Below are 13,978 nucleotides of genomic sequence, written 5' to 3'. Positions count from 1 at the left end.
GTCAGCATGTTCCCATCAAACACCACCCATCCCCCCTCTCCTCCCATCCCCTCCACCTCCCTCCCCAAGGATTGTACTGTAGGCTCCCAGGCACGCTGCCCGCCATCTGAACTGCACAAAGACAGCCAGGCCACTATACCAAGATCAAGGATGAGCACTAAGCAGGGCCCTGCTGTCTGTCTGTCTGTCTGTCTGTCTATCTATCTGTCTCTCTCCTACTCACAGTGGGGCTGTCACTGTGGACTTACACGCCAGCTGATGCCTGACTTACCCATCAGAGCAGTCCTAGATCTCCTCTCATCCCTTCATACTGCTGGTTAAGTCTTGATATATAGTTAATACCGCATGTCAACTGTTCCGGAATGATGTCTACTCTCTAGTAAATATAGAACCATGCTGCTGTTGTTTCTAAGTCGGGCTCCGTGTTAACTGACATGACTGTTCCTGAAAACAGGAGCCCTAAACAGATTGTCTTCAAGTGTCATGTTGCCCGAAGATGACATCATGGAGTGTAAGACAGGGTTTGTTCACTCTGAAAGGGAGTAAAGGGCAAACAGCAAAAGCAGACATTGTTGCAGTTCACAGAAAGCATTGGGACTCCATCAGGAATGGTTTAACCACTCTCCTGACAATGGCTCATTTGTGGTCTCCTTCTGCCAACTAAAGGGTACAATTCATAAGAACATACTTCTGGATGCCTTCAGGGATTGTCTTAGGAGTGCTTTGTGTTTTCAGGTTATAGTAGTCATCACATGCTCTGGAGGCAGTGGAACGAACAGAATAAAATTATCATCTAGATCTGTTGTGTAAAGATGTATCATTATACAATACATTTGATATTTAATTTAATTGTTAATGTTTCAGATATACTAACTTACATTATACTGTACAAAATAGGAGACATGCGAGAGAGAGCAAGAGAGAAAGAGAGCGAGAGAACAAGAGAGAGAGAGAGAGAGAGAGAGAGAGAGAGAGAGAGAGAGAGAGAGAGAGAGAGAGAGAGAGAGAGGGAGATCCTAAATGGTTTGGATCATTCTCCCATTATTATCGACTCTCTTCCTCTGACTGAGGAAGAGAGAGGATTTAGAAAGTAAACAGTTTAGAAAGTACACAGCTGATGATTCCTTTTATCTGGGGTGTAATGTCTTCACCCTTCATCCACAATCCAAACATGATACCTCACTATGAAAACACATCAAGTTCAGAGGGACTGGGAGGGGAGTAATAGGGGCTCAATGGTTAGCCTGCCTCTGTTTAACGTTGGCTTTCAAAAAGATCAAGCGGAGTGGCCATTTTGTTTGATTGTCCACTTCCTCCGTGGCAGAGAGGCCAACAGGACATCACAGGCTCAGGTCACTATAACATTACTTCTGCTTTATTGACCTTCCAATACCCAACTCACAGTTTGTCTCCCTGACCCGGGATGAGAGAGGTGCAGTGTGTGTGTGTGTGTGTGTGTGTGTGTGTGTGTGTGTGTGTGTGTGTGTGTGTGTGTGTGTGTGTGTGTGTGTGTGTGTGTGTGTGTGTGTGTGTGTGTGTGTGTGTGTGTGTGTGTGTGTGTGTGTGTGTGTTGACTCCCTGCTTCCCCGCCTGGCAGTGGGATCACAGACACACAGGGGATGAGGGAAGGGGGAGTGACTGAGCTCCGCTCCTCTTCCATGGGCCTCACCCCTGGGTGAGCAAGCTTCCTCTCCCTCCCGGACGTATCCCCATCAACACACTCCCCCAGATAACAGCCCTCCCTCAGTACAGATACACAACAACATCAACACACTCCCCCAGATAACAGCCCTCCCTCAGTACAGATACACAACAACATCAACACACTCCCCCAGATAACAGCCCTCCCTCAGTACAGATACACAACAACATCATAACAGCCCTCCCTCAGTACACACTCCCAACACACTCCCCTAGATAACAGCCCTCCCAGTACAGATACAGATCAACACACTCCCCAGATAACAGCCCTCCTCAGTACAGATACACAACAACATCAACACAGATAACAGCCCTCCTCAGTACAGATCACCAACATCAACACACTCCCTAGATAACAGCCCTCCCTCAGTATACACAACAACATCAACACACTCCCCTAGATAACAGCCCTCCCTCAGTACAGATACACAACAACATCAACACACTCCCCCAGATAGATACAGATACACAACAACATCAACACACTCCCTAGATAACAGCCCTCCCTCAGTACAGATACAGATACACACAACATCAACACACTCCCCAGATAACAGCCCTCCCTCAGTACAGATACACAACAACATCCCCTAGATAACAGCCCTCCCTCAGTACAGATACACAACAACATCAACACACTCCCCTAGATAACAGCCCTCCCTCAGTACAGATACACAACAACATCAACACACTCCCCCAGATAACAGCCCTCCCTCAGTACAGATACACAACAACATCAACACACTCCCCCAGATAACAGCCCTCCCTCAGTACAGATACACAACAACATCAACACACTCCCCCAGATAACAGCCCTCCCTCAGTACAGATACACAACAACATCAACACACTCCCCCAGATAACAGCCCTCCCTCAGTACAGATACACAACAACATCAACACACTCCCCCAGATAACAGCCCTCCCTCAGTACAGATACACAACAACATCAACACACTCCCCTAGATAACAGCCCTCCCTCAGTACAGATACACAACAACATCAACACACTCCCCTACAGCCCTCCCAGTACAGATAACAACAACATCAACCCTCCCTCAGTACAGATACACAACAACATCAACACACTCCCTAGATAACAGCCCTCCTCAGTACAGATACAACAACATCAACATCAATAACACACTCCCCAACACAGATAACAGCCCTCCCTCAGTACAGATACACAACAACATCAACACACTCCCCTAGATAACAGCCCTCCCTCAGTACAGATACACAACAACATCAACACACTCCCCCAGATAACAGCCCTCCCTCAGTACAGATACACAACAACATCAACACACTCCCCCAGATAACAGCCCTCCCTCAGTACAGATACACAACAACATCAACACACTCCCCTAGATAACAGCCCTCCCTCAGTACAGATACACAACAACATCAACACACTCCCCTAGATAACAGCCCTCCCTCAGTACAGATACACAACAACATCAACACACTCCCCTAGATAACAGCCCTCCCTCAGTACAGATACACAACAACATCAACACACTCCCCTAGATACACAACAACATCACACACTCCCCCTAGATAACAGCCCTCCTCAGTACAGATACACAACAACATCAACACACTCCCCTAGATAACAGCCCTCCTCAGTACAGATACACAACAACATCAACACACTCCCCTAGATAACAGCCCTCCCTCAGTACAGATACACAACAACATCAACACACTCCCTAGATAACAGCCCTCCCTCAGTACAGATACACAACAACATCAACACACTCCCAGCCCTCCTCAGATAACAACAACATCAACACACTCCCCAGATAACAGCCTCCCTCAGTACAGATACACAACAACATCAACACACTCCCCCAGATAACAGCCCTCCCTCAGTACAGATACACAACAACATCAACACACTCCCCCAGATAACAGCCCTCCCTCAGTACAGATACACAACAACAGCAATACACTCCTCTACTGACTCAGGCAGAAATAAAATGTTTTATTTATTTATTTTATTTTAATACACAAACACACACTCACAAACTCATGTTAATATATACACACTTGCTTTCACACAAACCCACACACAGATGTATGTACATACACACACATCACCACAGATGCTGCTCCAGCACTTGATCATTAAGGAATGCACCAACTGTTGTAGATAATATGGTGCCAGCTCCCATTCTACTCCACCCCTCCCACTTTTCCCTCCTCCTCCCCTCCCCTCCCCTCCTCCCCTAACAGAGTACAGATACACAACAACATCAACACACTCCCCAGAATAGTACAGATACACAAACAACATCAACACACTCCCTAGATAACAGCCCCTCCCCTGAGAGTGGCCGCTCCCTGACTCCTCCATACTGCACCTCCATCCCCAACCCTGGGCCAGACACAGCCTGCCAAGCCCTCACACAAGACAGCCTACAGCTGGAATGTGTAAGAGAGCCTGCCTGCCTGCACTTTCTCTTTTCCACCTGGGAGAGTGAATAATGGCCTGGATTAGTATATAAAATAACTTAGAAACACCTTTCAATGCTCCAACAGCTTAGAACCAAATACCCAAATGAAAATATTGCTGTTATAATTTTCATGCAGGCATACTTTAGGAAAACACACACAAAATGGCTCAGTCGTCTGGCTTATTTCACAGCAGTCTTAGAAAGGCTAAACCATTTTTAGAGGAATTTAGATTAATAGTAGTGTGTGTGTGTTTTTCTGTGTGTGTGTGTGTGTGCTGTTTTAATTTTTCAAATTCCTGTCCGTCTTCTCTTGGGAGATTAAACATGCCAATGGAAAAAGTGCTTCATCAGAATACTAGTTAGTGTCATATTAAGATGTGAGCAGTAGGTGCACAGTGTTCATTTTTAGCGCTTGTAACAAATCATACAACTATCACACCCCATTGGTCTTGTAATCAAAATTAGATATGTTTCATAGGAAAAGGTAGAATATTCAAATCCAGGTGATTTATATTGAAGATCTTAAAACCAACACCATGTTTATATTGTAGGTTGCATTGCGGCTGACAATATCAGTGGGTTTCTGTCTATCCTTGTGGGGATAGAGATACCAAACTCCTCAGAAAGTGGAATAATGGAGTTGGCTTGTCATTGAAAAAAGCTGAAATGAAGATAAATGAAGAGTCCCATTGAGCTTATTTTCTATTTTCTTAAAGGGGACTCTTAAAATATCTCCCTCTCTCTTTCTCCCTCTCTTACTCCGTCTTTTTCTCCCTCTCTCCTCTGAGATAAAATGCTGTACAGCTCTGGAGCAGCCCATTGAGACAGGATGAGAATGGAATGAAAACAATAGCTCTTATCAGACTCTTATTTACATTTTCCCAGCGTCCCCGCGGCAGACAGCTCAGCTTGTCACTGAGCCCGGCCGGCCCCACTGGACCCGTACCAACTTCCTCCGTCCTCCGGCCCCGCCGATACCACAGGCCCCTGGGGACCCTGGCCTGGCAGCAACCCCCACTGCTCTGCCACTAGCACAGATAGCAACATACGAGACAAAACTACTCTAGAATGTTTCCGGAATGTGTTCCCCTGGAGGAGGAAGTGGGGAGCGGGCCCAGCTCCCTAAGACTGTCTGTTCTTCCTCATTGTGTGTTCTCTAGGGCTTTACGGAGCTGGATACAGGCCCCGCCCCGTCTCCACTTCTTCCAAGTTTCTTGCTCGTTTCCTAGCGGCACCATGTTGCAATGTAAAGCCTGCCAATGACCTGATACTGCCAACTACAATATGTTTCTATCTACTATCTCCATTGTGATCTGGTACATAGCTTGTTCATGCAGCTATCCTGTAATCTGTCTGATGTGGGTGAAAAGTAAGAGGGATTGAGACACCTAGAGCAAAGATGAGCTGACTACATTAGACTTAGTCTTTCACTACATTCAAACAAGAACTAATGGTGCTCATAAATCTGAACAAAGGGATGTTTCTGGGCTAGTGTTTGGTATAAACAGGGCTTTCAGCACCTGGCACTGAGCACTGCCAGAATCCCATGTTGAACAGAAACCACAACAGTGTAACCCTAAGAGGCAGGTAAGCACTGCTGACGATCTCACCCCCAGCCTCTTTAGAAGATAAAAGCTAATCTCTCTGTCTCGCTCAAACATTTTAAAGCAACCGTTTATAAAGCTGAATTAGTGTTTTATTGAGCATATTGTAATAAGTTACTGTTAATAAAGTGAGTGCAAGCTGGTCATAAAGACTTCTGCATGTGCCAAGCTGAGGGAAAGTTGTTAACTAATTTATTGTTTTATTGCGGCCCTAAACAGAGTGGTTCAATCAGAGTATCAACGGATGCACCGCACGGTTAAGTTCCAATCACCAAGAGGAAAACACAGACGGCACAAATAAATACACTAACAAGCAAATCAAACCTTGTCAATTTGGATTTGAAATGGTCCGTAAAAAGAATATCTTAATGATTCATGATTCATGTTGTTATCTACTTGGGAAATGATTTTAACGATTGGCATTGGGGTATCAACCAAAAACACATTAAATAAAGCCACGTGACGCACATTAAATAGGTAACCTCGTGTCTCATATTTTCTGTGTGTTTTATCATACAGTCGGAAGGATAGACTGAGTGAGTTATACCCGTAGGTCTTTTCCCAGGCATCATGAGACTGTGTTTTTCTCCCTGCGGGGGCAGTCGTCTCTGGGTGTCCTCCTGTCTCTCTCTCTGTCTCTCAGTGGGCCCGGTGGCCCTATGCCAACACATCTGTCCCTCCCTCCGCTCCGTGCCCTCACCACCCTGCCTGCCTGCAGCCTGCGGCCCACTCACTCACTCACTCACTCACTCACTCACTCACTCACTCACTCACTCACTCACTCACTCACTCACTCACACACCTATTGTAATCCCTCAACAGGAAGAAGCGATTCCCCTCATCAATCCTCCTCAACACTGAGACCCAGGCAGGACAGGGGGAGAGATCCTGAAGGTTGACAACACAATACTGACCCGGCCAGGAATCCAGCCAATCAGCCAGCATCCCACTCTCTGTCTGTCCACCTATCACTGCTGCTGATTCAACATACATACAGTAACAGCCACTGACAGTAGGCTTCTCAGGCTATGATATTCTCTATACAGATACTGTATGTGACTAGTGGCTGCTAGTGGAGTGTTTGTGATGGCTCATTGTGGTGGAGGATGGAGAGAGAGCTATCTGTGAGAGTCACAGGAGTCTCAGCATCAGCCCTGTATACAGTATTAGTGGTTAGAGCCTCCGGGGGAAACAAGCCATTACTAAATCAATGATCAACTGACATTGGCCATATAAATGATTTCCTCCTCAGTACGGCGAAGCCTTATAAACAGAGGCTGTGGGCTGGATGGAGGAGAGCTTTTATTAAGGGCCCAGCGAGAGGCAGCGTTTTAGAGTAGGAGTGCTCTCAGTGAGCTAGCTAGAGGACTCGCTGAGTTGGAGGACACACTTGTACAAATAGTGGTAGTTAGGTTCATAATTATCTTCAGTGAACTTTTAGAGTGCTTTTAATAATATTTGCAAAAAGAAAGGATCCTAGACTGAAAGCGTTAGGCTGAAGCTATCGGTGTACAAATATGTCAAGGTTAGGAGAATAAAGCAGGTTGCGTTCAATTTGGTGAGGGCAACAAGTCAATTTGAAGCTATTCTTCTCCACTCTAAATGAAAATACCTCTTTCTATTATCTTTTTAACTCAGGGCTGAATTTGTAACCCTGAGAATCGCTCAGTCAGATCCAGTCCTAGTCAGACAATATGAATCCCATTCCCCAGTCTCTTCTCTCCCCAATCTACCTCACTCTGTATGGACCCGTTCCCCAGTCTTCTCTCTCCCCAATCTACCTCACTCTGTACGGACCCGTTCCCCAGTCTCTTCTCTCCCCAATCTACCTCACTCTGTATGGACCCGTTCCCCAGTCTCTTCTCTCCCCAATCTACCTCACTCTGTATGGACCCGTTCCCCAGTCTCTTCTCTCCCCAATCTACCTCACTCTGTATGGACCCGTTCCCCAGTCTCTCCTCTCACAAATCTACCTCACTCTGTATGGACCCGTTCCCCCAGTCTCTCCTCTCACAAATCTACCTCACTCTGTATGGACCTGTTCCCCCAGTCTCTTCTCTCCCCAATCTACCTCACTCTGTATGGACCCGTTCCCCAGTCTCTTCTCTCTCCCCAATCTACCTCACTCTGTATGGACCCGTTCCCCAGTCTCTTCTCTCCCCAATCGACCTCACTCTGTATGGACCCGTTCCCCAGTCTCTTCTCTCCCCAGTCTCTTCTCTCCCCAATCTACCTCACTCTGTATGGACCCGTTCCCCAGTCTCTTTTCTCCCCAGTCTCTTCTCTCCCCAATCTACCTCACTCTGTATGGACCCGTTCCCCAGTCTCTTCTCTCTCCCCAATCTACCTCACTCTGTATGGACCCGTTCCCCAGTCTCTTCTCTCCCCAATCGACCTCACTCTGTATGGACCCGTTCCCCAGTCTCTTCTCTCCCCAGTCTCTTCTCTCCCCAATCTACCTCACTCTGTATGGACCCGTTCCCCCAGTCTCTCCTCTCCCCAATCTACCTCACTCTGTATGGACCCGTTCCCCCAGTCTCTCCTCTCACAAATCTACCTCACTCTGTATGGACCTGTTCCCCTGTCTCTTCTCTCTCCCCAATCTACCTCACTCTGTATGGAACCGTTCCCCTGTCTCTTCTCTCCCCAATCTACCTCACTCTGTATGGACCCGTTCCCCAGTCTCTCCTCTCCCCAATCAACCTCACTCTGTACAGACCCGTTCCCCAGTCTTCTCTCTCCCCAATCTACCTCACTCTGTATGGACCCGTTCCCCAGACTCTTTTCTCCCCAGTCTCTTCTCTCTCCCCAATCTACCTCACTCTGTATGGACCCGTTCCCCCAGTCTCTCCTCTCACAAATCTACCTCACTCTGTATGGACCTGTTCCCCCAGTCTCTTCTCTCCCCAATCTACCTCACTCTGTATGGACCCGTTCCCCAGTCTCTTCTCTCCCCAATCTACCTCACTCTGTATGGAACCGTTCCCCTGTCTCTTCTCTCCCCAATCAACCTCACTCTGTACAGACCCGTTCCCCAGTCTTCTCTCTCCCCAATCTACCTCACTCTGTATGGACCCGTTCCCCAGACTCTTTTCTCCCCAGTCTTCTCTCTCCCCAATCTACCTCACTCTATATGGAACCGTTCCCCAGTCTCTTTTCTCCCCAGTCTCTTCTCTCTCCCCAATCTACCTCACTCTGTATGGAACCGTTCCCCAGTCTCTTCTCTCCCCAATCTACCTCACTCTGTATGGACCCGTTCCCGGTATCTTCTCTCCCCAATCTACCTCACTCTGTATGGACCCGTTCCCCAGTCTCTTCTCTCCCCAATCTACCTCACTCTGTATGGAACCGTTCCCCAGTCTCTTCTCTCCCCAATCTACCTCACTCTGTATGGACCCGTTCCCCGTACTCTTCTCTCCCCAATCTACCTCACTCTATATGGAACCGTTCCCGTGTCTCTTCTCTCCCCAATCTACCTCACTCTGTATGGAACCGTTCCCCAGTCTCTTCTCTCCCCAATCTACCTCACTCTGTATGGACCCGTTCCCCCAGTCTCTCCTCTCACAAATCTACCTCACTCTGTATGGAACCGTTCCCCAGTCTCTTCTCTCCCCAATCTACCTCACTCTGTATGGACCCGTTCCCCAGTCTCTCCTCTCCCCAATCTACCTCACTCTGTATGGACCTGTTCCCCCAGTCTCTTCTCTCCCCAATCTACCTCACTCTGTATGGACCCGTTCCCCCAGTCTCTTGTCTCCCCAATCTACCTCACTCTGTATGGACCCGTTCCCCCAGTCTCTTCTCTCCCCAATCTACCTCACTCTGTATGGACCCGTTCCCCCAGTCTCTTGTCTCCCCAATCTACCTCACTCTGTATGGACCCGTTCCCCCGGTATCTTCTCTCCCCAATCTACCTCACTCTGTATGGACCCGTTCCCCAGACTCTACTCTCCCCAATCTATCTCACTCTGTGTGGACCCGTTCCCCAGTCTCTTCTCTCCCCAATCTACCTCACTCTGTATGGACCCGGTCCCCAGTCTCTCCTCTCCCCAATCTACCTCACTCTGTATGGACCCGTTCCCCAGTCTCTTCTCTCCCCAGTCTCTTCTCTCCCCAATCTACCTCACTCTGTACGGACCCGTTCCCCAGTCTCTTCTCTCCCCAATCTACCTCACTCTGTATGGACCCGTTCCCCAGTCTCTTCTCTCCCCAATCTACCTCACTCTGTACGGACCCATTCCCCAGGCTCTTCTCTCCCCAATCTACCTCACTCTGTATGGACCCGTTCCCCAGTCTCTTCTCTCCCCAATCTACCTCACTCTGTATGGACCCGTTCCCCCAGTCTCTCCTCTCACAAATCTACTTCACTCTGTATGGACCCATTCCCCAGTCTCTTCTCTCCCCAATCTACCTCACTCTGTATGGACCCATTCCCCCATTCTCTTGTCTCCCCAATCTACCTCACTCTGTATGGACCCGTTCCCCAGTCTCTTCTCTCCCCAATCTACCTCACTCTGTATGGACCTGTTCCCCAGTCTCTTCTCTCCCCAATCTACTTCACTCTGTATGGACCCATTCCCCCAGTCTCTTGTCTCCCCAATCTACCTCACTCTGTATGGACCCGTTCCCCAGTCTCTTCTCTCCCCAATCTACCTCACTCTGTATGGACCTGTTCCCCAGTCTCTTCTCTCCCCAATCTACCTCACTCTGTATGGACCCGTTCCCCAGTCTCTACTCTACTCCACTCTGTACGGAAAACAAACTCAAAGTCAAGATTTACAAAAATATTCTCCCCAACTCTGAGGGAATCTTGTGAATATCTTAATCACAGAGGCAGTAAAAACAAGACCCCATCATCGCAGCAAATAAAACACAATAATTACAAGAAGCCGGCAGAAAAGTGAAACGCAGTGAGAAAACATGTTTTGTCATTCCACCGGTAGTTCCAGAGACAACAGCTGTTGGATGAGGAATGCAGATCCTCCTGAAGTCTCCATAATCATGGCCTTATTGAAGAGAGGACAAAAAGGGCACTAATTGCAAGGGAGCAATCTAAACGTAATAGGTTACACACTCCCGGGCGGCATTGCACAATGCAAACGCTAAAGAGAGGAGAGAGAGAAAAAACAACACTATTCTGTGTACAACAGTGGCATCGTTGCTCATTTTCAGGCAATTACCTTGCCTCCTTGTCAACAGTTTTAATAACCTCTATCATTTCCACAAGACTTTTTGCTTCAGTTAAATAATTTCAGCTCTTTAATATGCAAATGAAGCCGCTGGCATGCATGGGTGAAGAGGCCTGGCTCCTTGAGATGTGCCAGTACATTGTGGAGCACCTGCACCTCGGGAAAGGCTTGATTTAATTGACACCTAATACTATTCATTATTCCACTTGGTGAGCATCCCTGTTAGTCACCTGTAGGCTCCCCTATAGACACCATCCCAGCTTGCCAACCGCCACTATAAATAGAACACAACCAGCCTGGGATATTCTGCAACCCAGGCTCATGGAGGAACCCCTCACACACCCTTATGTCCTTACACACTCACGTCTGTAAGCCTGAGGGGTGGGGCCTGGGCTCTCTGTTAGAGATCAGGGGTCATTGGAAGATGTTGCTAACGACCTGAGGATAACGTTAAACAATCCCTGACCTGTGCACACACACACTTAAAGGGACCATGAGAGCCTAAAGGTCCACCTGGATGTACTAAACCAGAAGACATTCAACTAAATCAGAGGGCAAAAGCTGCAATCCTCATGTACAGTGATATGTGTGTGTGTAACATAGACCTAAACATAGACCTAAACCTAAATCTCCAGGCAGCTTTTACGAAAGGTGTATTTGTAATAACCTGCTGTAGGTTAGTAGGATAAATGTCCTGGTTGGCCAGGGGCTGTTAGTGCTGAGGTCACCACTAGTCCTGCTTTCTCTTTATCCATAGGAGCCGAGGTGCTAAGCCTACAGCAGTGACCCAGCCATTCCAGGCTCTGGTATCCAGTACCCGCCCACGGCTCCACAGCGGACCTCTGAATAGGACACGTGTCTATCAAGCATACTGTATAATAATGAACCGTCCCCAAGAGGCTTCACCTCTTCAGCAGGGCAACACGTGACCTCTCCCAATCCATTTTACTGCGGGACTTTGTGGCAATCAGCCTTGAATTATTAAAGTGAGCAGTGAGCAATGATCAATTCATGCATCCCCAGCCCGTCGTCCGCGAAGCAGTACTTCGGCAGAAACTACACAGAGAACACTGGGAAATGCTTCCAGACAATGTACATAAATGTGAAATATGTCAGGCCTGATATGTCAATAATGATAACTGTTAAGCCTGAGGCGAAGCTAATCCAAAGGAAATGCTAGTAGAGGACGTGGGTGAACATGCTAAAGCCCAGTTAGATTCCCTCCTTCATTAAGTGTGTAAAAGCGTGAGATTTCTGCACTCTCTCCATCCTGTCTAGACCAGAGGGACTGGCTGGGGAGCAGCATCTGGCCAGCCTGCATACATGGAGAGGAGTGCCAGATACCTTGCCCCCTAGGAGTGGGTCTCTGTGCAGCCTGTTATGAGATAGTGGTGACCATATGAAAGAACTGTGTGTGAATTATAAATGTGAGCCGGTCCACAAGAGAAGAGAGGAGAGGCAGGCAGTGAACACCGCAGTACTGCCAGCCAGCAATCTGAAAGGGCCCCTGGCCAGAGAAGGGCTTGGATGCCGCTTAAAACACAACCCTAAAGCTCTCTTATCTAAATGAAGGAGAGAGAGAAAATACGAAGTTGAAATAATTAAAAAGAAAGTAGCAAGAAGCTAGGAAGTATGTAACTCAAGGAACCTGGAGAAGGAAGAGGGGGAAAAATCCAATCAAAACGTAGTGAGGGGAGATGAGGAGCCAAGATAAACCAGGACTCAGAGCCCCCAAAACTGCAATCTCCTCTTAAGCCGGAGAGTGGCAGCTGGCAGAACAGCTGGTGAATAGGATTAATGTCAGAAGAATGAAATAAAACTCAACATATGTCCGAGCCTGAGGTGTTGGGACTGTGCGTGATTGTGCCCCCGATGGATGCCATGTGTGCAGCTGGAAGGAGCCAGCCGCTGTGCTCTGCTGTGCCGTGCTGCTCCACTGTGCTCCAGACTCCAGCTCCTCTCTCTCTCTCTCTCTACCCCACAAGGTCACTTTTAACAACAACCACCATTAAATGCTTGGATAGCAAAATGTACTTTTTCTCGCCCCCTCTCCACCTCTCTCCGCCCTATTAAGGCAGTTGAGGCTGTTGCTATACTACATTTCTACATTACTAATAATTTCATTAAAATGTGTATTAATGTGTAACATAAAGACATCAGTAGGGTTCAGAGCTTGTTCCAGGATGTTTGAGGTACAGTAATTGGAAAGTTTAAGACATCATTTTCTGGTATTTCTACGTTTATAGAAAAAACTGAAAAGCAAAGAAATAATCAAATGTTTACCTTCAAAGAGAAGCCTTGAACCATAAAGGAGCACATTGAATACCTTCTAAAGTCACACAGCCTATAGCTACACCTGAAAGTTTATCAACTGATAATGAAGGCTTATTCAGAGAGGAAACCAAACAATAAGAACATGTTTTTTTATTTATTTATTTAACCAGGTAGGCTAGTTGAGAACAAGTTCTCATTTGCAACTGCGACCTGGCCAAGATAAAGCATAATATATAATAATAATATAATAATATATGCCATTTATCAGACGCTTTTATCCAAAGCGACTTACAGTCATGTGTGCATACATTCTACGTATGGGTGATCCCGGGATCAAACCCACTACCCTGGCGTTACAAGCGCCATGCTCTACCAACTGAGCTACAGAAGGACCACTAGCAGTAGTAGTGTGAACAGACAACACAGAGTTACACATGGAGTAAACAATTAACAAGTCAATAACACAGTAGAAAAAAAGGGGAGTCTATATACAATGTGTGCAAAAGGCATGAGGAGGTAGGCGAATAATTACAATATTGCAGATTAACACTGGAGTGATAAATGATCAGATGATCATGTACAGGTAGAGATATTGGTGTGCAAAAGAGCAGAAAAGTAAATAAATAAAAACTGTGGGGATGAGGTAGGTGAAAATGGGTGGGCTATTTACCAATAGATTATGTACAGCTGCAGCGATCGGTTAGCTGCTGAGATAGCTGATGTTTGAAGTTGGTGAGGGAGATAAAAGTCTC

The 13,978-nt window shown here is 47.1% G+C and overlaps 1 protein-coding gene and 1 long non-coding RNA gene across 16 annotated transcripts in view; both read right to left on the bottom strand.

Moving 5' to 3' along the window:
• Nucleotides 1–13,978, bottom strand: part of LOC118373071 (transcription factor SOX-6-like) — a 227,102-nt gene that overhangs the window by 107,158 nt on the left and 105,966 nt on the right. The window lies entirely within an intron of this gene.
• LOC127907369 (uncharacterized) lies at nt 8,568–9,623 on the bottom strand. The gene is made up of 3 exons (XR_008064270.1): nt 9,433–9,623; nt 9,240–9,336; nt 8,568–8,629 (listed from the first exon to the last, which is right to left on the bottom strand). It is a non-coding gene; the product is annotated as an uncharacterized LOC127907369 (long non-coding RNA).

The sequence above is a fragment of the Oncorhynchus keta genome, chromosome 14 (genome assembly GCF_023373465.1).
Source record: "Oncorhynchus keta strain PuntledgeMale-10-30-2019 chromosome 14, Oket_V2, whole genome shotgun sequence".
NCBI lineage: Eukaryota > Metazoa > Chordata > Actinopteri > Salmoniformes > Salmonidae > Oncorhynchus > Oncorhynchus keta.
This window is presented reverse-complemented; position numbering and strand designations above follow the sequence as displayed.